At 40.5% G+C, this 27208-nt stretch overlaps 1 long non-coding RNA gene and 1 other non-coding gene across 9 annotated transcripts in view; one reads left to right on the top strand and one right to left on the bottom strand.

Annotated features, from left to right (window-relative positions):
* Positions 1 to 4252: 4252 nt before the first annotated feature.
* On the top strand, positions 4253 to 4359 carry LOC114679745 (U6 spliceosomal RNA). The gene has a single exon (XR_003731858.2). It is a non-coding gene; the product is annotated as a U6 spliceosomal RNA (small nuclear RNA).
* A 1945-nt stretch (positions 4360 to 6304) lies between these two features.
* Positions 6305 to 27208, bottom strand: part of LOC106999169 (uncharacterized) — a 60282-nt gene continuing 39378 nt past the window's right edge. For 6 of the 8 annotated variants that reach the window (XR_013395545.1, XR_013395548.1, XR_013395546.1 and 3 more), the window contains 4 exons: positions 22946 to 23144; positions 13924 to 13963; positions 9545 to 9638; positions 6305 to 8669 (listed from right to left, as the gene is read on the bottom strand). This is a non-coding gene — a long non-coding RNA (uncharacterized LOC106999169). Of the gene's footprint in view, positions 8670 to 9544; positions 9639 to 12712; positions 13579 to 13923; positions 13964 to 22945; positions 23145 to 27208 lie in introns of those variants that run through there. The other 2 variants (XR_013395547.1, XR_013395549.1) reach the window with 1 other exon arrangement.

Below are 27208 nucleotides of genomic sequence, written 5' to 3'. Positions count from 1 at the left end.
CACTTGTCTTGCAATATCATATAACCAAATAGATTATCAAAGTGTATATATAGATTCCACACATTTTTAATAACCAGTTGGTTTGGACTTCTACAGATGGCTGAACCGACCAAAAATTCTAGCATACACTTTCTCATATATTTGAATTAACTTTACAGCAAGTCATTTGCCTACTTAATCTGTAGCAGTGTGTACTTTGTAGTGTGTATCTGTTGAGTGATTATAATTATTGTTGCTGAAGTCAAAATAATGCTTCAGGCCAATCCTGCTCCATAGGGATAATATGCTGAAGGGAATTTAGTTCAATATCCCAATATATTTGATTGTTAATATTATAAGTTGTATTAGCTTCTAAAATAATTTTACCTCAGGTGATCCGCCCGCCTCAGCTTCCCAAAGTGCTGGGATTTACAGGCATGAGCACGTGGTTTTATTCCTTCCAATTTTCTATTAATCCATTACTTTGAGGATGAAAAGTAGTCTGATAAGCCTACTGAATGTGATGTATTGGCCTCCAATCCTGTGGAAGTCTTATAGTTAATTATAAATGGTATCATAAAGGAGGAAACCTTCATGGGATTTTATAGGAAGTTGGAGGGAACCACAACTGTTCTCTTCAAACTGCCTAGGGTGTACAAATCCCAAGGCAGATACCAAGGCTGGAAGTAGTGTGAGGTCAGTGAAGTACTCACCATGTCCACAAAATTTAGGAGGACCAAAAAAAACCTCAGTAATCCAGATAAGTATTAATGCACTATTTTTAAAGATCAAAATTAATGAAAAAATCCATGATGAACAAAATATCAAAATGTTAAATGAAGACAAGATCAGTATTACTGATGTTTCTTTTGCCTCGGGCTCCACTGTGGCTTGACACGGCACTGACTGTACTCAGGAACCAGAGGTGAAGTGGAAGTAAACCAGCCCTTGCGGTCTGCTACCCAGTGCCATTCAAATTTTTCAGGTAGCCCAGAAAACCTCTAGCCTAGGATTGATGATACCTGATTGCGCTTGAACTCCAAGATGTCCGCTTGGCCCTCTTCCAAGTGTACTTTACTTTCTGTTCATTCCTGCTCTAAAGCTGTTTAATAAACTTTCATTCCTGCTCAAAAAACAAACAAAAAACGGTGATACCTGATTGCTGGCATCCCCGAGTGCCTGAAAAAAATGAGCAAAATTCTTTTTTGAAAAAATGTAACATCCATCTAGGCTTCAAATTATTTCTGACAATAAAATCTCAAATACAGAGTCCTCCACACAGTCAAATACAGACAGATGCAGGAGGAGAAAATATCCCTCTAGCAAAACAACATTCAAAAGACACATCCACAGGGACTCCAGATACCAGATTATCAGACACAGAATATAAAGCATCGACCCACAGTGAAACTCCAATAGGTATTTCTCCCCTAATCCTCACCCCCAAGTCCTAGGCAACCAATAACCTACTTCCTGTCCTTATCATTTTGTCTATTCTGGACATTTCATGTAAATGGAATCATTCAATAAGTGGTCTTTGTGATGAGCTTCTAAAGCTTAGCAAAATATTTTCAAGTTTTATTCATTCTGTAGCCTGTATCAGTACCTCACGTATTCTTATGGCCAAATGAAATTCCACCGTATAGATATACACATTTTATTTATCTATTCATCAGTTGCTGAATATTTAGGTTATTTCCACTTTGGGACTATGATAAGGCTGCTGTGAACACTCACACACAGGTTTCTGCATGGGCATATGTTTTCACTTTTCTTGGGGTATATACCTAGGAGTGGAATTTCTGGGTCATGTGGTAACTCTAGGTATGACTTACAGAAAAAAAGTTATATTAAAAAAGTAATAAAAATAAATATAAGCCCACTAATATACCAAACCAGTGTATGATTTGTATGATTCATTTGTATAATTATTTGTCTAATTTTAGTATGATTTTAAAAAGGCAATGAAAATGACAGGATGAAGTGGTTCCCATGTGAAGACAGACTAAAAAGATTAGAATTCAGTCTAGCAGGCGGAAAGTTGGGGAAGTTACAAAATCCAAATTATTAAAATTGTAATATAGTATCCTGACCAATCAGTTAACTTCTGATTTATTTAACAACTTTCAAAGCACCTCACTAAGGCAATACAACCTTGATTTAAAAAAAAATAGTTCAAGAACTAAATAACAAAGCTACATGGGAAGCAATAAACTCTTGTTTTTCACGAAGCAAATAAGAAGTATACAAGAATATTTATTAATTAACTCTTGAGAATCTACTATATGCTAGGCATCATGCTGGTGCCTTTAAAACATACTTTATCTCATTTGACTGTTCTAAGAAACATCAAGATAGCTATTATTTTCCTTATTAAAGAAGAAAGAAGAAATGGAGATTTAAGTGCTCATGATCAAGTTGCACCTATTTTAACCAATAGTCTTCTCCTTAAATTACATCATTTCTTTCCTCCATTTTAGAGCCATATTTTGCAAAAAGATGGCTTATACTTTCCATATTCGTTCTCTCACCTTCAGTTCACCACTCGATCCACTTATATCTGCAGTTTTTCTCACATTGTCCAACTGCTTCCTCTGAGTTCAACAAATAACTGAGAGTTGCAGCGGTTGTTTTTTTTTTTTTTTGAGAAGAATGCAGTGGCTTGATCCCGGCTCACTGCCACCTCCGCCCCCTGGGTTCAAGCAATTTTGCTGCCTTAGTCTCCCAAAGTGCTGGGATTACAGGCATGAGCCACCATGCCTGGCCCAGTGGCTATTTTCTAGGCTTCATCTTGAAACAATCTTCCATTTACCAAATTATGGCCTGCCATCTGTTTTTAACAGGTCCTTCAAGCTAAATTTTTTTTTTTTACATATTCTAATAGTTGAAACAAAGGAAAAGAAAAATAATATTTCATGATGCATGAAAATGACATGAATTTCAAATTTCAGTGTCCATAAATAATGTTTTTTTGGAACACAGCCACATTTATTCATTTGCACATTGTCCATAGCTACTTTTGTGTTCCAATGGCAGATTGAGTAGTTGTGATAGAGACACTATAGGGTGCTGTCACTGCTTCGCAATGTGACTTGGCACGCCACACATCACAGTGACACAGTTATCACTTGGCAGTGTTTCAAGTGTCTCATGTGTCACTGTACCTATGATGTTTTATTTTTTTATTACCAGTCTATACCCATCATGTCAAAACAGAAAAGAAAAGTAAATGTCACTGTCATACTTCTAAGGCACAGTGGAGTGTGGATCATTCTGATTAAATTAGACGGCAAAACATTGTACAACGACATTATAGTCGTGCTGAAAGAATATATGCTGACATTACCAGAAGTACTCATCACAAGATTTCCAACTCACAGGAAAGCAAGAGTCAGGAAAAAATAGAAAATTTAAAATGAAATATCTCATGTCAGCAAAATGTCTTCACAAAAATAAAAAAATGAAAAAAAAAGTCTTCAACCTTTTTGCAGATAAGTACCCCAACTGGCTCATTTGTTAACTAATCAAGGAAATCCATTTACTAATGGCTAGTTAATTAAATCATGTTTGGTTGCTGGAGAAATGTGTCCAGAAGAAACAAACTGCTTAAAATTAGTATTAGCCTTTGCCATGGAGGGTTGCTGTCCGAGTTGAGGACAATGGGAGTGACAATAATCAATTAACACAAATGATGTGGAGTGATTTTCCTTGGGTCTTGGTGAATCAACATGGGTTGCTGATTCTGCTCAGTTGTGCATTGTTCAAGGAATCAATATTGAGTCTTTAGTGGGAACTGAAGAATTGTGTGAATATCCTGACTTGCCCCCCTACACAGCAGTCAATGGTTCAGCAATGGTAAGATTTTTTTGCAATCTTTTGAGCTTGGGGCTAGGTTTGAAGTTTTTTTCAAATAGAAGAACTGCCCACAACCACTGTTAATTACTTTGGAATTAGCTTTTGCTACAGACTTGATAATGTTTCTTAATAAATTCAACCTAAAATTATGAGGCAAAACAGTGCTAATATTCAAAACTTATGGTAAAGTCATTTAGATGACTCATGTCTCAATCACAAGTAATATGAAATTACTTTATGTACTTCCCATGCTGTCAAAACTGAAAACAAAAAGCAAGATCTCCATTCTCCATTTGCAACAGATGTATTTTCTGAGCTTAAATGACCATTCCAGCAGAGTTTTTCTGAACTCAATGCAAGAACAAAGGTAATTTCAAAGTACATTTAACTGTGTGGTTTAGGAAAGTGATTTTTATCGGTGCTTGCTTTGGCAGCACATGTATAAAAATTGGAACGATACAGAGAAGATTAGCATGGCTCCCGTGCAAGGATGACATGCAAATTCATGAAAGCTTCCATATTTTTAATTTAAAAATTTTTAAATAATTAAAAAATGGTTTTAAAATTAAAAAAAGAAAGTGTAGGCTGGGCGCGGTGGCTCACGCCTCTCATCCCAACACTTTGGGAGTCTGAGGCGGGCGGATCATGAGGTCAGGAGTTTGAGACCATCCTGGCCAATACGGTGAAACATCATCTCTACTAAAAATTACAAAAATTAGCTGGGCATGGTGGCGCGTGTCTGTAGTCCCAGCTACTCAGGAGGCTGAGGCAGGAGAATCGCTAGAACCTGGGAGGCAGAGGTTGCAGTGAGCCGAGATTGCACCACTGCACTCCAGCCTGGGTGACAAAGCGAGACTCTAGCTCAAAAACAAAAACAAAAAAAAAAGAAAGTGATTTATTGGCAATGACATGCTAAAAGCCTGTCAAAAGAAGAATCTAATAGAATTCTATGAATACCTTTCCAAGCAATGAATATGTTCAGTTTAAATTATATGTTCCTGAATTGATATCAGCATTTGGCATTATGTGTCTGTGTAAAAAGACATTTGAAATATATAAAGATGTAAAACCTCATCACATTAATAGACGAACATTTGCAATTTATTTTGATAATAGGGAAGACTAACTCTGAACACCAATTAAGCAAAACTATCATTCCCTTAAAAGAAAATTTCATTTTTCTCATTGGTAGAACTATATTATAAAAAGGGTGTCCTCAATTTTTATTATATTTTGAATTTTGTCAATAAAAGCTTTATGGCTTCTCTTTCCTCTTTGTTATATAAGTACCCATATAATATCTTGATTTTGATTCTTGGCTACAAAGCCTGAAATATTTACTATCCGATCCTTTACTGGATAAGTTTACCAAGCCCTGGAGTCTAAAGGACTCGAAAGTCTTAGGCTTCCTTAGAGCTCTTTTCAAGGCCCCATGTCTTTCTCATTCTTCACTAGATCCTTCCCTCACTTTACTACCCATGATTTCATTATGATCCATAGGAAATCTGCCAAATGTATACCTTTAGCTTAGAACAAATTAATCAAATTCATCCTCACTACCTCCATTCTAGTCCAAGCTACCAACATCTCTCACCTGAACTATTGACACAGCTTCCTCAATCCTCAGCAGCCAGACTGACCTCTCAGTACGGAAATCTGATCCCCTCTTCTGCCCATCTCCACAAAGTCTCTCAGTGGAATGGATTGTCTCTTCCAATAATCACAAATGGTAAAAATCTGTTTTAGCGAAGTCTTTTTATAAGCTATATTGTACAGAAAGGTTGCTTGAGTGGGTTTCGTGCAAATGCCCAGAAGAATTTATCTTCGAGTCAAAGCTGAGGCCCTTGGGTTAGCACTTTCATCCACACACACCCTGCCCTCAGACTCCAAGATACAGGGACCTGGCTTTCCAAAGGACCTCGGAAACTCTTTCCAATTCTGCCCCTGCAGAAACTATTTCCTTAACCAGAATTGCTGGCATTTCATTGTACACAGGATAGGAACAAACTTTGGCATAGGTTAGAATGTCTTCAGTTCTGAGACATGCTGAGAAAAGAATTTCTCCAGCTATTCTCTGCCGCTCTGGTGCATCAACACTTTTTCTATGAGACATTTCCATTAGTGTGCAAATGCAGTATTATTGCACCCACTTTAAAATGGGGGAAAAAAACCCTCTCTTGACTTCACTTTCACCTCTAGCTACTGCTCTATTCTTGCACTCTCTGCAGAAGAACTCTTCACAATAGTCATCTATCCTCCCTGTCTGCAGTTCCTCTCATCCCGTTCTCTCCTGAACCTACTCATTCCGGCTTCTACCCCCACCTCTCTAAATAAACTGCCCTTGTTACAATTACTAATGTTCCCTACATTGCAAAATCCCAGGCAAATATCCCTCATTCTTACTTCACTGATCAGCAATATTCAACAGTGGACCCCTTTTTTTCCCCCATAAAACATTTTCTTCCTCTGGTTTTCTTTTTTTTTTTTTTTTTTGAGACGGAGTCTCACTCTTGTTACCCAGGCTGGAGTGCAGTGGCGCGATCTCGGCTCACTGCAACCTCTGCCTCCCGGGTTCAAGTGATTCTCCTGCCTCAGCCTCCCAAGTAGCTGGGATTACAGACATGCACCACCACGCCCTGTTAATTTTGTATTTTTGCTAGAGATGGGGTTTCTCCATGTTGGTCAGGCTGGTCTCAAACTCCTGACCTCAGGTGATCCGCCTGCCTCAGCCTCCCAAAGTGCTGGGATTATAGGCAAGAGCCACCGCGCCTGACATTCCTCTTGTTTTCATAATACCCCTCTCTCCGGGCTTTCCTCTTTCCTCAATGGCTGCTATTTCTCCATCTCCTTGGCTGGTTCCTACTGACTTTAACGATTGGAGTGCTCCAGGGCTCAGTCTTTGGTTCTTTCTCTTAGATTCTGTCTATATTTTCTTTCTTGGGAATCTCATTCAGTCTTATGGCTTTCATTTCCATGTATATGACTCCCAAACTTATAACTCCAGTCCTGACTTGTCTACACTCATGTATTCAACTGCCTATTCAATGTCTCTGCTAGGCACATCCCAAACTGAACTTCTGATGTTTCTCCCAACACCTGCCTCTCCCTGAGTCTTCCTCTGTTTAGTTAAGGTAATTCCATCCCTCCAGTGGCTCAGGCTGACAACCTTGGACTCATCTGTGACTCCTCTCTTTCTCTCACACTTCATATCTAATCCACCAGCAGATCCATCTACCTTTGAAATATATTCAGAGTCCTACCACTTCTTGCCACCTCGGTTCTTCCCATCCTGGTCCCAACTACTGTCATCTCTCCCCTGGATTACTGAAAACACCTCCTCCTGATCTCTTTGCTTCTACCCTTGTTCCCTTTTAGTCTGTTCTCATCAGCAGCAAGAATGATCCCGTTAAAACAAAAGTCAGGTCATGTCACTCCTCTCCCTCCCAACTCACTCAGGGGAAGCCCGTTTGCTTACAGAAGTTCCACACCACCTGGGCCCCACTGCCACCCCAGCTCCAGCTCCAGCTCCTCTACCTCCCTTCCTCACTTCACTCCAGTCTCACAGGCCTCCTCGCTGGCCCCAGAACATCCCAGACAGACTTTCACTGTCGGACCTTTGCTCTTGCTTTCCTTCTGGAAGCCTTGTCCCCAGCTATCTCCATGAGTTGTTCCCCTGCCTCCTTCAGGTCTTTGCTTAAATGTGAGTCCTTCCCTAACCATTTTATTTAAAATTGCAGTCTTCACCCACCACTTGACCACCAGCCCTGACCACCACTAGAACTAAGGCAAATTAATTTTGAGTTTGCAGTTGTATGACTAAAATGTGCCCAGGATTTGAAAGGGGCTCTTGTAAGAGAGAACACCTGCTTGTATGTATGGCCAAAGGTCCGCAAGGCTCTGAACTTTCTCCTGTACCTGGGTACATGTCACTCTCTTAGCCCAGAAATACAATTCTAAGCTCCATTTCTAGTTACAGGTAAACTAAATTTCCTTTCTCCTAAAAAAGACTCCTAGTCTCCGTGTAGTTTCTTCTTTTGTTTTGTTTGTTTGTTTTTTGACATAGAGTCTCACTCTGTCACCCTAGGTTAGAGTGCAGTGGCATGATTTTGGCTCACTGCAGCCTCCACCTCCCGGGTTCAAGCGATTCTTGTGCCTCCGCCTCCTGAGCAGCCAGGACTACAGGCACACGCCACCACGCCCGGCTCATTTTTTGCATTTTTAGTGCAGACAGGGTTTCACCATGTTGGCCAGGCTGATCTCGAACTCCTGGTCTCAAGTGATCCACCTGCTTCGGCCTCCCAAAGTGCTGGGATTACAGGTGTGAGCCACCGCGCCTGGCACCGTGTAGTTTCTTCTGTTCCCCAGATTCATTTGTCCAAAGTATACCAGCATCAGCAATGTCTATCATGGTCTTTATTTCACTGAAGGATTTATTCAGATGGACCATCTCTCATGTTTTGGAGTCATTCTCCACAGGGAAACCCATCTTTAACATAGTTCTAAAGCAAGCGATCGCTTTTCAGATGCTCACTTTTCACTTAGGAAAGGTAGCTGCTCAAAGCCAGGAACTTGAGGGTGCAAGAGGTTGAGTCATTCTCACAGTATGTAGCAAACAGTGCAATGCAGAGAAGCTGGAGATAAGCAAAGGATGCCCAATCTATGCTTCTATAGAAGATCTATCAATTCAGAGGTGTGGCTCAGGGATTTGGCCCCCTTGTGGTGGGCAGGAACTGTGATTGAAGATGCCACAGCATTTGGTAGCAGCTTTTGCATGGTAGTCCATGTTTTCCCAGGGACCAGAGGAGGAAAAGGGGTTAGTAATGTTGAATGAAATGCTGAAAGAAAGACGTCAAAGTCTGCTTAATATAATGCTTAAAGACAAAGGGCCAGAATTCTCATCACTGTTTAAAAGTTGCAAAAGGGCTGCTGCCACCTTTCTCTCTGGAAATGCCAACCTTTCAATCACTAGTGGTAATGCTCTTTCGACAAACAAGAAAACTTCTACTCAGATCTACAATTTCTACTAACTGGGTAACAAAGACTCAAACGAGTTCCAGTAGGAAGGAAGGAAAAACACAAGGCTGAACATGACATTCCCCTTTACACACACCACTTATGCACTTCCAAATACTTTCACACGTGTTTCTTTTCTTCTCTACTTTCAAAGTGTAGAGAATAACTTCCCCCATAAAGTGCTGAGAGGGAACTCTGTGGCCCTGGAGACACCCACCTCCGGAAAAATTCTTTGCAGCACACATAGTTGTCATAGTTGCTGCTGGACACTGTACTGAGTAGAAAAACAGAGTTGGCTTCAACTCCTCTGGGGACATAGAAGATGCCTAAGAACGAGGGTAATGAGGAAAGCTGCTGCCACAGCGGGAATTTCAAGTTTAAGTCCTTCTGGGACTTCTTTAAATAGTAGCATGTGTCTTCTCCTTTTTAAAATGAACCCCTCTGGAATTTCTTTGAAGATAAGAAGCGTGTTGTCTACTTTTCTATCTTTTTTTATTTTTTTTTATTTTTATTTTTTTACCACTCTGAAAAGCCTGAGTAAGCTTTGCTTTGGGTACTTAAAAAAAAAAAAAAAAAAGTTTCTGATTCTTTTGAACTTTTTCTCCCCCTTGAAAACTGGATGGGTTCCTTTTTGTTCCTTAAGGACTAAATCATATTTCTATGTGTTTCTATCACCAAGACTCAAAGAAGCACCTACCTGCCACACAAGCATTAGGAGACACAAGTCCCAGCGACAAAGACACTCGTGACAGTCTCGGAAAAGTCACTCTCCCAGTGGGACACTTTTGAGGCTGCAGGCAACAAGAGAGATTAGGAGAAAGGAACTTCAGGTAGTCATGTGTTCTATATACTACTAGCCTGTTATGAAAAAGTTCCAAAGGATTCTTAATTTATCACTATTAACATCTCTGCCTTCTCTCTTGTAAACTGGCATTTGTTCTGTGTTGTCAGTCTTGGTATCAATCTTGTCTTTTGTGTCTTTTTTTTTTTTTTTTTTTTTTTTTTTTGAGACGGAGTCTTGCTCTGTCACCCAGGCTGGAGTGCAGTGGCTGGATCTCAGCTCACTGCAAGCTCCGCCTCCCGGGTTTACGCCGTTCTCCTGCCTCAACCTCCCCAGTAGCTGGGACTACAGGCGCCCGCCACCTCGCCCGGCTAGTTTTTTTTTTTTTGTATTTTTTAATAGAGACGGGGTTTCACCGTGTTAGCCGGGATCGTCTCTCGATCTCCTGGCCTCGTGATCCGCCCGTCTCGGCCTCCCAAAGTGCTGGGATTACAGGCTTGAGCCACCGCGCCCGGCCGTCTTTTGTGTCTTAAATATTCAAATATCCTTCTTCTCCACCCATAATCCACTAAATATAGTTAACTATATTCAAAAAAAAAGGAAATGAATGTTATCCAGTAGATACACTCAAGACTTAAAATGTTTTTAAGAGCTCCATCTGAAAAAAATTTGTAACAAAGTATGGAGATATCACTTTGTATTTCTGCTATAACATTACTTTCTATTAAATGTAATTTTGAAATGTCCTCTTTTTAAGAAGATAAATGGATGATAAGGTTCTTTAATAAAAATAAGAAGCAGCACAATAGAAATATATTAGAGCTTCATGAGCCCATGAAGAAATGCTTGTAAATAAATGCAAGTATTGGATGCAAATTACAAATGCTAGTTCCAAATAGAAGAAATGCGGGAAGTAGAGATAGAGGAATAACTTTCTTATTAGAAAAGTTGTATTAGTCACAGTTCTCCAGAATAACAGAACCAATAGGAGATCTATCCATCTACCTACACATTGTATGTGTGTGTGTGTATATATACACACATTGTATGTATGTGTGTGTGTGTGTGTGTGTGTGTGTGTGTGTATATATATATATAGAGAGAGAGAGAGAGAGACAGAGACAGAGAGAGAGAGATTTTCAGGAAGTGACCCGTGTAATTCTGGGAGCTGGCAAGTCTAAAATTTGCAGAGCAGGTCAGCAGACTGAAAATTCAGGTAAGAGTTGAGGCTGCAGGCTTGAGTCCAAAGTCTATAGGGCAGACTGGGCAGACCGGGCAGGCTAAAAGCTCTGGCAGGGTTTTTTTTGTTTTGTTTTTGGCGGGGGTAGGGTGGGTAGGTAGGTCTCACTCTGTCACCCAGGCTGAAGGGCAGTGGCATGATCTCAGCTCACTGCAACTTCTACCACCCTAATTCAAGCAATTCTCCCGCCTCAGTCTCCCGAGTAGCTGGGATTACAGGGGTCCGCCACCACACCTGGATAATTCTTTATTTTTGATAGAGATGGGGTTTCATGATGTTGGCCAGGCTGGTCTCAAACTCCTGACCTCAGGTGATCCGCCCACCTTGGCCTCCCAAAGTGCTGGGATTACAGGCGTGAGCCACCGCGCTCGGCAACTCTGGCAGGGTTTCTATGTTGTAGTCTTGAAGATAATTTCTTCTTCAGGAAACCTCACTCTTTGCTCCTAAGGCCTTCAATGGATTGAATGAGATCTGCTCACATTATGGAGGATGATCTGCTTCATTCAAAGTCTACTGATTTAAATGCTACTCACATTTTAAAAGTACCTTCACAGCAACATCTAGACTGGTGTTTGACCAAACGACCATGCACCTTAGCCTAGCCAAGTTGACACATAAAATTAACCATCAAGGTAGTCAGGAAGGAGTGTTCTTCTATTTCTTCTTCAGCTCAGGAAGCAAAAAATCTCTGAGACTCAGGGACATAATCAGGTGCACCGAGAAGGTTCCCTAAAGCTTACTCAAGCTTAGCAGTACCAGTCTAGCACTGTTAAAGTATAGTGTGTTAACATTAGGCTGAAAAGAGAGGTTTTGATACCTGACAAAGCTGTTGAAGAGCCCAGAACTCTGGCTTGGGTCCTTAGAAGACCAAATTCATGAATAGTCCTGGTTAAATTGGAAAATTTTGCTCTCCTGAAGATTTGGATAAAATGGGCTGGGCACAGTGGCTCACGCTTGTAATCTCAGCACTTTGGGAGGCCTAGGCAGGTGAGTCACCTGAGGTCAGGAGTTCGAAACCAGCCTGGCCAACATAGCAAAACCACATCTCTACTAAAAATACAAAAATTAGCTGGGCATAGTGGTGTGCACCTGTAATCCCAGCTACTCAGGAGGCTGAGGTAAGAGAATCACTTGAACCTGGGAGGTGGACGTTGCAGTGAGCCAGGATTGCACCACTGCACTCCAGCCTGGGAGACAGAGCAAGACTCCATCTAAAAGAATTTTTAGACAAAATGAAGTAAGCAGGATAACACTAGAATAAGCAATAATTATAGTATTTGAGAATAAGTATAGGATATAATTAATTATAACTAAGTATATATTCTTTGAAACCTCTTCTAATGTGTATAATTCTTTCAATTTAGAGATAATTCTAGGAATTAATTATGTTTAGCTTCTTTAGCAGAATATTATTTGAAAAAGAAAATCAAAAGCATGCCAATCTTTGACCTAGTTAACCATTATCTGTGAGAATGGCATCTAGTGGTAGATTAAGTAATACCTATTTGGAAATGAAACAACTTTTGGAATGTTAGCTTTGCAAATCTAAGCCAAAGCCTATCACGAGATAGCAAAAGTCCAGACCTGTTGTTTTAATGTATTCCTCCTGAACATCTAACTCCTATCTCTTCCTTACTTGTCTTCTGATTGTCAATCTTCCATAACTTAAAAGGTCCATAGTTTAAAACTTCCAATCGGCCAGGTACAGAGGCTCACCCCTTTAATCCCAGCACTTTGTGAGGCAGAGGCAGGCGGGTCACCTGAGGTCAGGAGTTTGAGACCAGCCTGGCCAACGTGGTGAAAACCCATCTCTACTAAAAATACAAAAATGTTAGCTGGGCGTGGTGGCACACGCCTGTGGTCCAAGCTACTAGGGAGGCTGAGGTGGGAGAATTGCTTGAACTCGGGAGGTGGAGGTTGCAGTGAACTGAGATTACGCCACTGCATTCCATCCTGGGTGACAGAGTGAGACCCTGTCTCAAAAACAAAAAACAAAAAACAAACAAACAAAAACTTTCAATGAAGAATAACACGTATTCTTAAGAAACATCCTTTTGTTCCACTTTTCCATTACAAATCCTATAGTCATCTGATTAGGAAGTTTATAGGGAATTCACACTGTTCCTATTTCTATTTCCCTGGTTCCTACTAATTTTTTTTTTTTTTTTGAGATGGAGTTTTGTTCTTGTTGCCCACGGTGGAGTGCACGGACGCAGTCTCAGCTTACCACAACCTCCGCCTCTTGGGTTCAAGCCATTCTCTTGCCTCTGCCTCCCTAGTAGCTGGGATTGCAGGCATGCGTCACCACGCCCAGCTAATTTTGTATTTTTAGTAGAGGTGGGGTTTCTTCATATTGGTCAGGCTGGTCTCGAGCTCCCAACCTCAGGTGATCCACCCATCTCAGCCTCCCAAAGTGCTGGGATTACAGGCATGAGCCACCGCGTCTGGCTCTGATTCCTACTAAGTTTTATAAATTTAGTATTCATGCTTTTCATTCTATAGAAACAAACTTCCCACCAAGGTCTTCACTTTTTCCATAACTAAATATTCTCATTTCTAAAATTGTCTGTATTCCTACAGAGGTTTAAAAGGAGAAAAGAGAAGTAGGGAGTTTGGTCCTGTGTTCACCGAAGTCTTCTAACATGCTCTGGATAGAGTACAGATTGGTGGATCTACAGAGAACAAAGGTTGTGATGACTTCTGTTCTTACCTGAAAAAGAAAAAATATAAGTGAGAAATTTTGTTCTTCTCACCAAAAGCCTCTCTATCCTCTTAACTGTATGCAAAATACTTAAGAAAAACACAGATTAAGGGATGGGAAATGATCAGAGAAAAGAATAGCAATTCTGTCCTTTATTGGCAGTCTAGTGAAACTGACCTTTTCTTACACTATACATTTGAAAATTATCATGTGATGCTTTTGGAGCCAATAGAATCCCCAGTTCTCTGGGACAGAATGGATTGACTAGGAAAGGAATATATTATCAGTTCTAAAGGGCTGGCAATCAGGGCTGTGGCAATTTCCTTTTTTTCTTTCTCTTTGCACTCTACTTACTTCTGAAAATTTTAGTGCTCATTATCACCTTCAGCAGGGGCTGAAACAAGGAAAAGAATTAAAATTCAAATTAGTAAGCCTTTTTATAGAAGCTTTGCTAAAATATGGAAGAATAAAACTACTCACTATAATTAAAATTTAACTTCCCAGCTGCCATCAATCTTGTCTGTGAAATCAAACAGTTGGTTTGGCATTTGTGAGATTCCATCTTCTGGAATCCCATAAATCCTTTGTTACTAATAATTACAGCTTAAGAAATCAGAAAACATCAGGTAGTTTTCTAGATTTTACTATGACTTCTATATTTGTGCTAAAGCAGTTTTAGGCTTTTTGTGGACTCTGCAAGACTCTTACAAAAAAGCTACTTTAATGAGACAATAGCAATAGTGAAAAAGAGACTAAGAAAACTAATTTTAACAACACAGGCTTCAGAAATATCAGGGCAGAAGGAAACCCTGAGATCTGTCTTCACATCGAAACATTCCTGTGTGGTTTCTATGCCACATTGGAGGGGATTAAGCCGTTCTCCTCCATATTTTACTCTTAAAACAGGCTGGTATAGATGCACCTTTATATGCTTCTGTGGGTAGACTACTTATAGAAGAGTACCGTTATTCATTTCCTGCCCATTCTTCTACTCCAGAGAGATGTTTATTCTTATAATGACACAGATGCTGATGGATGACAAGCTTATTCAGAGAAATTCAATCCCCAGCATCTCAGCTGCTGGAGGACAGGGTTGATGCTGCATTGATTGTAGCTTCCAAGAGATTCTGTGCCTTGCTATTGTTAGTGTTAGAAATTATTTTTATTGCACATTTTCTGACAACTGTTAAGAGTCAACAAACAACTCAGCTAGAAAACCCTGCAATACCCTACACAGGGAAAACTGGGAAAAAGTAGTAGAATTCAGGGTCCATTACTTGATAAAAATGAAGATTATTCTAGGAATAACAGAAACAGAGGACTCTACCCAAAGATGAATATGTCAAAATGTCAGAGGGGCTGTGTCAAAAAAGAACCATTTTATTATAATGGGATGCAAATGTGAAGTGGGATTTGGAAGCTACTATATTCCTTTACCATTGGCCAACTTTTTATTCTGAATTTGGACTCTTCCACTTCTAGGTAGATCTGTTTTGACAAGGTAGGGGCTCAAAGTACAGCCAGTTTAAAGGCTGAAGTCAATCTGCAAGGACAGTGTGATAAGGATCAGTTTATTATGCTGAAATTCTTGGTTGGTTCTAAGGTACAGTGGGTAAGGGAGGAGATAAATACACCCATATATACATAGTATTCCTGGTTGGTAGGAATGCTCTGGCACCCACTACTATGTCTGAGATGACTTCTGAAAATAAACTGGGATTGAGCTCAATAAATACAAGAACAGAAAAAAAATGGACAAAGTTTATTTTATAAACTTTAAAAGATATTATTTCAATATGTTTTCTTGAAGTATCCCTTACCAGCATATCTAAGCCTTGTCATATCCCACCTAGTGTCAGCATATCAAACAAGAATGCACTTTTATTTTAGGCAATGGGAATGTTGACCCCCCACAAACGGTGCATAGTGATGCTTGTTTATTCTGTTCATTTGGGTAGAGCAAAAAAAAAAAAATTTTTTTGAGGCGCGATCTGGGCTCACTGCAACCTCTGCCTCCCAGGTTCAAGCAATTCTCCTGTCTCAGCCTCCCCAGTAGCTGGGATTACAGGCACGTGCCACCATGCCTGGCTAATTTTTTGTATTTTTAGTAGAGACGGGGTTTCGCCATGTTAGCCAGACTGGTCTCGAACTCCTGACCTCAGGTAATCAGCCCACCTTGGCCTCCCAAAGTGCTGGGATTACAGGCATGAGCCACGGCATGAGTAAAATTTATCTAGTAGAATTAAAGATAAGCACTGCTGTGCATCTTTCGGCATCCTTGGAATGTACATAAGTCCTTGGGTAACCCACATTGAACCTCGATGAATCTTCAGGAAACTGTAGGATGACAGAGGGGGAGATGGGGTAAAACTATTCTAGCCCACGGCTACCCCAGGAAAGGTCTGCTTTTGCTTCAGTTAGGCTCCAAATATTCTGAGCCAAACTGAATGCTCTGGAATTCTTTAAAGGAAAAAATGCTTGGGTAACCTAGAGTACCGGATATACTGTTCCCCTGGAATTCTCTTTAATAGCTAACACAAGACCAAAGAGAACCTCTTAGCCAAAGACCAGTCCTCTGGGTCTACTCTGAACATTTCAGAGATCCCTGAGCGACCAGACAGACTAGCACTCCCCAGCCTCCCTCTAAAAATAGGACTGAATGGCAGGCCAAGGATACTGAAGGGGTTCTCTAACATCCTTATGATGGTGGCTTCTGAAATACACTGTACTAGAAAGTTAGGCTTCCTTAAGAATAGCCGGTCATACTCAGGCAACGTTCCCAGGGATAAATTAGATTAGATGAAAATAACACCATAATTAGGGTACTTATGTTCTAGAAATTCAATAGGAAATTATCCTGGGGTTCTCATGCTTTTACCTTGGTTTTCCCCAAAGAGTCAAAGTGCTTATTAAGGCTGGGCACAATGGCTCACACCTGTAATCCCAATACCTGGGGAAGCTGAAGCTGAAAGATTGCTTGAGGCCAGGAGTTAGAGACTAGCCTAGGGAACATATCAAGTCTCTACAAAAAAAAAAAAAAAAGAAAAGAAAAAAGCCAGATGTGGTGACACATGCCTGCAGTCCTAGCTACTTAGGAGGCTGAGGAGGGAGGATCACTTGAGCCCAGGAATTTGAGGCTGCAGTGAGCCATGATTACACTGCTGCACTCCAACCTGAGCAACAAAGTAAGACCCTACCTCTAAAAAATAAAAATAAAAAAAAAGTGCTTATTAAAACTAAAACTAGTAAGGAAATTCCTACATACATGTTCCAGATGCAGTACTCTGGAAAAGACAGGTAAATAACCGTATCACATGCCTGATATGTTATATTAGATGTCTTAAGTTTTCTCAGTGGAATGGTGTCTGAGGCTCTGGCTTTCACTCAAAGCTTAACAAGTAGTTCTTATCACAAAATACACATAGCACCCATCACACTTCCTGCAATGATAGCAAAGTCACCAGCCACCAAGGGTAGATTTCAGAGAGTATCTATCTGCAACATATGCACAGGTCAGTAGACGCATCTCTGACTGCTAACAAGAAAGATTATCAGGGTCAGGATGTGGGCAGCCACAAATTGAAGAACACTGACTGCTCTGCTCATGAAACAGCCCCGGAGATAGAAGCAGCAAGTTATTTTAGTGTGAAAACCTCAATTTGGAAAGTCAGGTACTGGATCACTGGCTCCAGGTGAACTGAACAGTAAGGATGAATTTCTGTCATTGTGGAAATTTTTTACAAGAAAATTATCAAAAAACTTTCTATATCCATCCAAAACAGAGTTTGGGGGACTCTGAAACGTGTTTATGAAAATATCTGAGGTTAACTAATAAAAAATTCGCAACCAGGCGCAGTGGCTCATGCCTGTAATCGCAGCACTTTGGGAGGCTGAGGCGGGCAGATCATGTGGTCAGGAGATCGAGACCATCCTGGCTAACACGGTGAAATCCCGTTTCTACTAAAAATACAAAACATTAGCCGGGCGTGGTGGCAGGCACCTGTAGTCCCAGCTATTCGGGAGGCTGAGGCAGGAGAATGGCGTGAATCCAGGAGGTGGAGCTTGCAGTGAGCCGAGATCACACCACTGCACTCCAGCCTGGGTGACAGAGGGAGACCCCGTCTCAGAAAAAAAAAAAAAAAAAAAAAAAGGTATTTGCCATACCCACAAGAAAGTTAACTCAATTTCCCATTTGCAGACTACCACCCTGAGGTGATTTATGGACTCACTAGCTATCTCATCATGTAGACTTTTTATCCAACCACAAGAGCTAAATCAGCTTTTTTCTTTCCTTTTGTTTTTTTGAGACAGTGTCTCACTCTGTCACCCAGGCTGAAGTACAGCGGCATGATCACAGTTCACTGCAGCCTTAACCTCCCGGGCTCAAGCGATCCTCCCGCGTTAGCCTCCCGAGTAGCTGGAACTACAGGCGTGCACCGCCATGCCCAGCTAATTTTTTGTGTATTTTGTAGAGACAGGGTTTCACCATGTTGCCCGGGCTGGTTACCAACTCCTGGGCTTAAGTGATCCTCCCACCTCAGACTCCCAAAGTACTAGAATTACAGGCATAAGTAACTGCTCCTGGCCAAATATGTTTCTTTCTAAACTAATATTTTTCTTCCTCTATTGTAATGAAAGCCAAGCCTCTTTGTTTGCTTAATAACCATAAGAGTAAATTACCAGTCTACAGCAAGCATTCTAGAGAGTGAAGGAAAGACATGGTATTAACTACTCCTCTACACTGAGTTATGTGAAAGGATCAGAGAAACCTGGTTTTTTCTTCTATTTTTTTAATTCAAAACTGGCTTTTATTCACAAGCAGTTGCATAGACCTTCCCATCAACATCACTGGTGTTTTCCAATGCCAGACAAGGAATTGGAAAGGAAACAAAGGTCAAGTATATAATACACATGAATAAGGAAATTTGAATTGACCATTTCTCCCTAGGATTCTTTTTTTTTTTTTTTTTTTTTTTTTTTTTTTTTTTTTTTGAGACAGTCTTGCTCTGTCACCCAGGCTGGAGTGCAGTGGTGCAATCTCGGTTCACTGAAACTTCCACCTCCTGGGTTTAAGCGATTCTTATGCCTCAGCCTCCTGAGTAGCTGGGACTATAGGTTCATACTACCATTTTTTTCATTTTTTTGCATTTTTAGTAGGGACAAGGTTTCGCCATGTTGGCCAGGCTGGTCTCGAACTCCTGACCTCAGATGATCTGCCCGCCTCAGCCTCCTTCAAAGTGCTGGGATTACAGGCATGAGCCACCAAGCCCTGCCTTTCTCTGACTCTTAAGACTCCATCTTTTCGTTCTTTGATTCTTTCATTCTTTGAACCCAGACAGAGAAAGACTCCGTGTGGCTCATTCATCATCTAATTCTTGCTAATGCGCCTTCTACTGATAAAGAAAGTTGAGGGTTAACAGCATCAAAAGCCAATGTGTTTCTACATGTAGGCCTACAGTCAGTACCACATGGACAATAATAACTTACACTAAGTTATTAGTGTAACTAGACAAAGTCTAAGTCACTTTGTAATTTACAAAGTACTTTCACAGCCCTCTCATTTGCTCTTCTTAATACCCTGTATGGTAGACAGGGATTATTGGCCTAGCTTTAAGGACAAGACTGAGGCTCAATGAGATTAAGTGACCTGCCCAAGGTCACACACTCAAAAAGCAATAAAGACAAGAACTCAGGTCTTCTGACATCCAGCCCAGTGCATTGTCCCACTGTACCATCCTAATGAGATGTGTCTCTAATGAAATGGGCTCTTAGCCGCTAAATCTGCCTTTAGAAATATCCAGTGCATGAGCTTATACTGTAGACGACAGGTGTCACGCGGCCGAAGAAAATAATTGATGAAACCTATGGAAAGAACCAGTGACAAAGTTCTATAGTTTTCTCAACGGGTTATTTCTTTTAAAAAATAAAAGAAGGAGTGCCATTATGCAAAGCATAAAAATTTTTAATGACTCTAGCACCCCTTCTTTTTCCTGGGACCCTATTCTTTTCCTCAATTAATACTGAGGCTAACTTGCAGTTCTAAGTGAAATCAGTCTGGATGGATCTGTTAATGCCTTGCTGCGTAAGCTGTAGCGCATGGATGGTAGACAGATAGCATAAACATAATTCAGGAGCTTGTTAGAAATGCAGATCCTTTGTAGATAACGATAAGGGAGAAAAAACAATCCAGATTCTTAGACCAGATTCTCACCCTAGACCTATTGAATAAGAATTTCAATTTTAACAAGATTCCCTAAGTGATGCATGGGCACACTTGTCTGAGAAACACAATCTTAATACATATTTACAGACACATGCCAATGTCATACTGAAAATGATGCCATAGTAGCACGTTCATTAACAAACAAACAAACGAAATACAAGGTCTATTTCAGAGTAAACGTGTAGTATAGAATGACAGAAATAATTTGTAGGTCAAAAGATATGTGAAAATCGAAACATTTGACTTAGGTTCTGGCTAACTCAGGTAGTTCAAATGACCATGAGATGTTGAAGTCATGTTGGTTACCATATTAATCATACATGGTAAAAACATACAAACAGTCATTCCAAATAATTTTCTTAGTAGTATAAGCAGCAAATATACTGGGAAAACTTCCCATTTTCACATCCCCCTTACATTCACAGAATTTACCCTCTGGAAAGAGCCTACAGTCACCTAGCCACATATTTCTCTGCCCTGGCTGAATATTAAAATCATTTGAGGAGGTTTTAAAATCTGTGGTGGCCCCATCTCCAGAGGTCCTATTTGATTATCTAGGATAGGGGTCTTGGCTCCCCTGATTTAAATATGTAACCAGGGTTAAAAACCACTGCCTACTCAACTCCTTCACTGTACAGTTTAATTAAAATAGTACCAATATAGCATGTTTAAATAAAAATATTCATCAATAGGGAATGATTTATATAACCTGAAACTTGTTGACCAAGTGAGAGACTTAACTGTTTCAACAAGTGTTTACCATTTACCTTTGTTTTGTTTTGTTTTGAGATGGAGTCTCGCTCTGTCACCCAGGCTGAAGTGCAGTGGCTCAATCTCAGCTCACTGCAACCTCCACCTCCCAGCTTTAAGTGATTCTCCTGCCTCAGTCTCCCGAGTAGCTGGGATTACAGGAACTTGCCACCATGACCAGCTAATTTTCTATTTTTAGTAGAGACGGGGTTTCACCATGTTGGTCAGGCTGGTCTCAAACTCCTGACCTTGTGATCTGCCCACCTCGGCCTCCCAAAGTGCTGGGATTACAAGCGTGAGCCACCATGCTCAGCCCTTTTTTTCTTTCTTTTTTTTTTTTAAAGTAACTATTTTTTTTTTAAGGAACTAAAATAAAGGTCTTCTTTGTCCTTTAATTCTAAACAAAAATTAACCTTCCTAACCTTTCTTTGGAAGAATTATTACCCAAATATTTACCTAAAGGAGCTGACATTGGGAAGTTTCAAAAGACTGTAACTTGAAATAACATCACTGACTTCCATTTTTTAACTTTCTCTTAACCGAAATGACTTTAGCATACATTCAAATAGTTAGAAGAGCTCTTATAAGTAGCTTACAAAATTAAAAAAACAAATGAGAATAAAAATATGAGGCAAACAGGAATTGTGGTGATTCTTTTTTTTTTTTTTTTTTTAAATGACTGCACCTTTTTTGACACACCTCCCACCAAGGGTGGGGTCTATTCCTGTCCCTTGGCACTGAGCAGGCTTGAGATTGCTTTAATAGAGCAGGGATCTGCAAACTATTTCTGTAAAGAGCAAGACAGCAAACATTTTAGACTGCAAACTATACGATCTCTATTGCAACTAACTCACTCTGCCATTGTAGTGTGTAGTGTGAAAGTACATAAATGATTAAACATGACTATGTTCCCATAAAACTTCATTTTAAAATTTTATTGTTATTTTTTGTTTTTGAGATAGAGTCTCACTGTGTTGCCCAGGCTAAAGTGCAGTGGTATAATCCCGGCTCACTGCAACCTCCGCCTCCCACGTTCAAGTGATTCTCCTGCCTCAGCCTCCTGAGTAGCTGGGATCACAGGCACAAGCCACCATGCCTAGCTAATTTTTGTATTTTTGGTAGAGACAGGGTTTCACCATGTTGGCCAGGCTGGTCTTGAACTCCTGACCTTGTGATCTGCCTGCCTCAGCCTCCCAAAGTGCTGGGATTACAGGCATGAGCCATCGCACCCAGCCAAAACTTTATTTTGAAAGAAGACATTGCAGATGGATTTGGCATTGGGCCATAGTTTGCTGATCCCTGCAACAGAATATGGAAGAAGAGATGCTTTGTGACTTCTGAGACTAGGCTATAGAAGGCCATGCAGCTTTTGCCTGGATCTCTGGGAACCTTCACTCTTGGGAAGCTCCCTCTTGGAGCTTGACCACCATTCTGCAGGAATCTCAAGCCATAGAGAGAGGCCATATGTAAGTTCTGTGGTCAGCAGCCGCAACTGAGCCCAGCCTTCGTGTCATTCCAGCCCAGGCACTGGATCTGTGAGTGAAGAAGCCTCCAGATGGTTCCATTTCCAGCCTTTCAAGTCACCCCTCAGCATTTGAGTCGTCCTAGCTGAGGCCCCGGACATCATGGAGCAGAGACAAAATATCCGCACCATGCTCTATCTGAATTCCACTAGGATAATAAAATTGTTGTTTTCATGTTGCTAGGTATAGAGGTGTGGTTTGTTTTGCAGCAGTAGATAACTAGAACAGGGACTGACGAAAAATCTAAGAGCACACAAAGAAGGCTAAAAATCTCAGAAAAGAAAGTTGGAGTCAAATAATTCAATTGAAAATATTTATGCATTTTTTCAAAAACAAGTTATGCTTTTTATTTTTTATTTTTATATTTTGGTGGTCTTTATAAACTAATTAAATGGTTTATAGAAATCTTGTCTCTGGAGGTGAAAAACAGCAGTTTGTTCCTTTCTTCCTGTTGGTCTATTTTGTATTTTTTGAATTAAATCTATTAAGAATTTGTACTTAATTGGGGGAGAACTGCTTCAGATATTTTTGTATTTCTGCTTGGATGAAATATAGCATTGGCTAAAATTTTAAAATTAAAACTGTAAGCTCTCTATCTGGGTTTGGATATACTTTTATGTGTCTGTGAATGTGTAATATTTTCTTACCTCCAGATGATATTGACACAATACTTTTTTCTTGGTCACTTTGGCAGCCGAGATCTCCAGCCAGCGACGTACCACTCCCCAGCCTGGACCTCCCTTGGCCGTGCTACCCGCTGCAGGAGGCACCCCACCCACTTGGCCCACCCCAGCTGAGTCTGGCTTGCATACCGGCTCAGCCCAAGGAGGCTAGACCAGGCACACCCCAGCAGACAGCCCACCTGTATTATAGCTCGTACCTGAACTCTTGTCCTGCATCCAAGAAGAATGAGGAGGATACGCTGACAGTTGAAGGGTGAGGGTGGTCAGAGAAGCCAATTTATGCCTTTTAAATGTCATCTATTTAAAGGAACTTTTAATATCTTGCTCAGATGAATAAACAAACACTCCAGTGTAGTAGTCAATCAAAAAGAATTAAATGAAGATGAAATCAGGACACTGAAACAAAATTAAAACAAAAAATATTGATAAAACTTCTGAACAGGAACAAAAACATAAACCCATGACAGCAAGACTCAGAAGCTCAATGCAGTAAAAGAGAGTGAGGAACAAGGTGAAAACATTTTACTTTTAACCCTTGAAGAGAAGAAAAACAAATAATACCCAAAATCTTTATTTAAATGTTTATTCTTTTGAGAAAACAAAACCTACCTCTGGATGGACATGAGTCTGATTAAATCTGGGAAGGTCTCTTTACTCCTGATATCTTTCAAACATTGCTAAGGTACCAGATAAATTCTGGTGACGAGGTCCTGAGAAAGCCCTTTGAGGCAACAGTGTCTTTCCAGCTGTTCTGCTGGAAAACATCAGGAACAGCTGCTAGAGATCTGTGAGAGCTGCCTTTGGGAAGAAAGCCCCAGGAAGTAAGGGAGTCATACTTCTTTTCTGTGATCACTGATGCTGTGGTGGACATAGCAGAGAAAGAACACCAGCTCGGGACGGTGAGGTTTATTGATGAGTCTCTTACCTGACAGAGAAATATGTGAGCTTCTTCCTCGTGAAGCTGATGCAGCCATTTTGGTTGTGTGATCTCACACTACAAAAATCCAGAAGTGGGGCTAAATGTGGAGTACTGTTGTGGCCAGGTGTACGTTATGGCCAATAGATTTTCTTCAGAAATGGAGGTTGCTGCTTCAAGACTTTAACTGAAATATCCCCACACTATCTACACATTCTGCTCTTCCCGTGTCTTGAATATGTGGTTGGCAGGCCAGGCATGGTGGCTTATGCCTGTAATCCCACACTTTGGGAGGCCAAGGTGGGAGGATCACTTGAGGTCAGAAGTTCGAGACCAGCCTGGTGAACATGGTGAAACCCCGCTGGGTGTGAAAACACAAAAATTAGCTGGGTGTGGTGGCAAACACTTGTAATCCCAGCTACCAGGGAGGCTGAGACAGGAGAATTGCTTGAACTCGGGAGGCGGAGGTTGCAGTAAACCAAGATTGTGCCACTGCACTCTAGCCTGGGCAACAGATGGAGACTCTGTCTCAAAAAATAAAAAAAATTAAAATTAAAAAATTAAAAATTAAATATGTGGTTGGCAAAATCAGTGCCTATTATGGGGATATCTGTTGTATTATGAAGGATTGAGGAAGTTTGTTATTCATCCTTCACCACAACTGCTTTTAGAACTTGACTATGTAATTTCTGTCCTTTCTCAGAACAACAAAGAAAGGAATAATGAATTGAAGGTGATTTGTTATTCTCAATGGACAGATAGGCATGATGCTTTTGAAATGTTACTGGATCTCCTGCCAGCATTTGTTTTATATTTAGAGACATAAATGGTGGCACAAGTCTCAGATGACATAACTGTACAGCTGGCTAAGCATTCGTACTCTGCAGTGCATTCATGTATTTTAATTTCTTTTTTTTTTTTATTAATAGAGACAGGGTCTCACTATGATTGGCCAGGCTGCTCTCAAACCCCTGGGCTCAAGTGATCCTCCCACGTTGGCCTCCCAAAGTGCTGGGATTCAGGTGAGAGCCATCACTCCCAGCCTTGATTTTATTTTTATAATTGTTCTTAAAAATATCTTATCTTACAAGAGGCTTTGGGAAAAAAATCTCTAGGGGGAAAATCTCTGATGTTTTCTTTGCAGCCAGCAGCTTCATGGTGGTATTGTATCACTAATGAAGTATCGGTGACAAAAGTATTCATGACAAAACTTGTCGTGAATTTGAGGAAGCCATGAATTTGTTAACCGATCTTGATATTCAAATAAAAGTCTCTGGGAAATTCTGCAGAGCTCAGCAAGGTAACCTAGAATCTCAACGAACCTCTGAGAGTTACTATAAGGAATCTCTGTGTGTTCCAACAGTGTAGCACATTACTCTGGAACTCAAAGATTTATTCTCAGAACAACGTCTCATAGCTCACAAATGCTGATCTCTGGCACCTTGTGTCATGGGAAAGCTCAAATTCGACACATCGGAGAAACACTAAGCTGACTTTAGCTGAAGTGACTGAGCCAATCGGAACATGCTCTCAGCCAGTTTCACTGCTGGAGAATCAAGTGGAAACACAGAGGGAAAGAAGCAGAGCATCCATCCGCATGTTTGAAGCCCTCTATGTGCCTGACATCAATAAAACTCCCTAATGTGTATACATTGTTGAAAGTCCTGTGTATTCTTCCTATAATGAAGATTGAGAGTGAACACTATGAAGTAAACGAAAGCATCTCAAATTATAGCTGAGGAAAACTTTGACAGGTTAAATAACTTGGTTTTACTTAGCATAAATTTTGATATAAGACATGATCTGGATTTAACTGTAGATGCACATATCAAACTCTATACAGCAAGTAAGAACTACCTACAGGTGATTCAGAAATAATTAAAAATACCTCAAAGGATGTTTATTTTATTTTATTTTATTTTTTGTTTGTTTGTTTTGAGACAGAGTCTCTGTTGCCCAGTCTGGAGTGCAGTGGCATAATCTCACTGCAGCCTCCACCTCCTGGGTTCAAGTGATTCTCCTGCCTCAGCCTCCCCAGAAGCTGGAATTACAGGCACGCACCACCATGCCCAGCTAGTTTTTTGTATTTTTAGTAGAGATGCAGTTTCACTATGTTGGCCAGGCTGGTCCCAAACTCTTGATATTTGGAGGAAAAATTTGAAAGATGTACAAGCGTGGAATTCCATTTCTGCATACTCTCTGGTGCTGGCACTCTGGAATCCCTTTTTTTTTTTTTTTTTTTTTTTTTTTGAGATGGCACAGTCAGGGCTCACTGCAGCCTCAATCTCCCAGGCTCAAGCGATTCTTCCTCCTCAACCTCCTGAGTAGCTGGGACTACAGGCACGTGCCACCGTTCCTGGCTAATTTTTGTATATTTTGTAGACATGGGATTTTGCCCTGTTGCCCAGGCAGGTAGAATTGTTTTAAAATCATTTCAGATACAGCATTTAGTATCACTGTGGATCCAGTACTTTGAAGTTACGTTAGTTATCAGTACTTTGAAGGAATACATTTTGGGTAGGTATAGGAGGAATGAATACGTTTCATAAAATGTCACAGTGAATCTTACAACACACCTTTCACTAGTAGGACTTTTCAGTACACTGTTAAAAACCCTTCACATGGCCGGGCGCGGTGGCTCACACCTGTAATCCCAGCACTTTGGGAGACCGAGGCAGGTCGATCACAAGGTCAAGAGATTGAGACCATCCTGGCCAACATGGTGAAACACAGTCTCTGCTAAAAATACAAAAATTAGCTGGGCGTGGTAGCACATGCCTGTAGTCCCAGCTACTCAGGAGGCTGAGGCTGGAGAATCAGTGAACCTGGGAGACAGAGTCTGCAGCGAGCCAAGATCGTACCAATGCACTCCAGCCTTGTGACAGAGCGAGGCTCTGTCTCAAAAACAAAACAAAACAAAACAAAACAAAACAAAAACAAAAACAAAAAAACAAAAAAACCCTTTAACGCACAGTTAGGGGAATTACCAGAGAGTGAGAGAAGCAGTGAGTTCACCCAACAAGGGTGGCATTGTAGGTCTGATCTTTATCAAGTGACCCTAAATTAACAAGTTTGAATGGAAGAGCCTGGCATCATTGTTCTCCTTCTGCTTGTTGCTGTTTGCATTCCTTTGTCAAGCTGATGTTTTCCTGTGTCATAAGCTTTTCATCAGGTGTATGTGGAACACTTTAGTTTCATGGTCAAGACAGAATCAGAAGCACTGGTTACAGACAGCTGATGTGTCTGGTCTCTTCTTTTTTCATAACTATGTCTACTTCCTTATCTAGATTAAAATCAAAACCTGAAAAACTGACTACAATAAATGTTTTGTGGTTTATCTATAAATATGATAGAAAATATGGCTGTTATTTTTGGTCAGAAATATCAATTTTGTACAGCTTATTTCAACCTAAATAAAAGGGAACTTAAAAACATTTTTGTTTTAAAAAACATTTCTTTATTGACTTCTACTACCAGAGTGGCTATTGAGAAGTCATTCCGATTCTTTACCCTTTCCCGTGATTTTATTTTCCTCTCTATTAGC

This window comes from Macaca mulatta, chromosome 7 (assembly GCF_049350105.2).
Source record: "Macaca mulatta isolate MMU2019108-1 chromosome 7, T2T-MMU8v2.0, whole genome shotgun sequence".
Taxonomy (NCBI): Eukaryota; Metazoa; Chordata; class Mammalia; order Primates; family Cercopithecidae; genus Macaca; species Macaca mulatta.
Note: the sequence above shows the minus strand (reverse complement) of the source record. Positions and strands in the feature narration are given on the sequence as shown.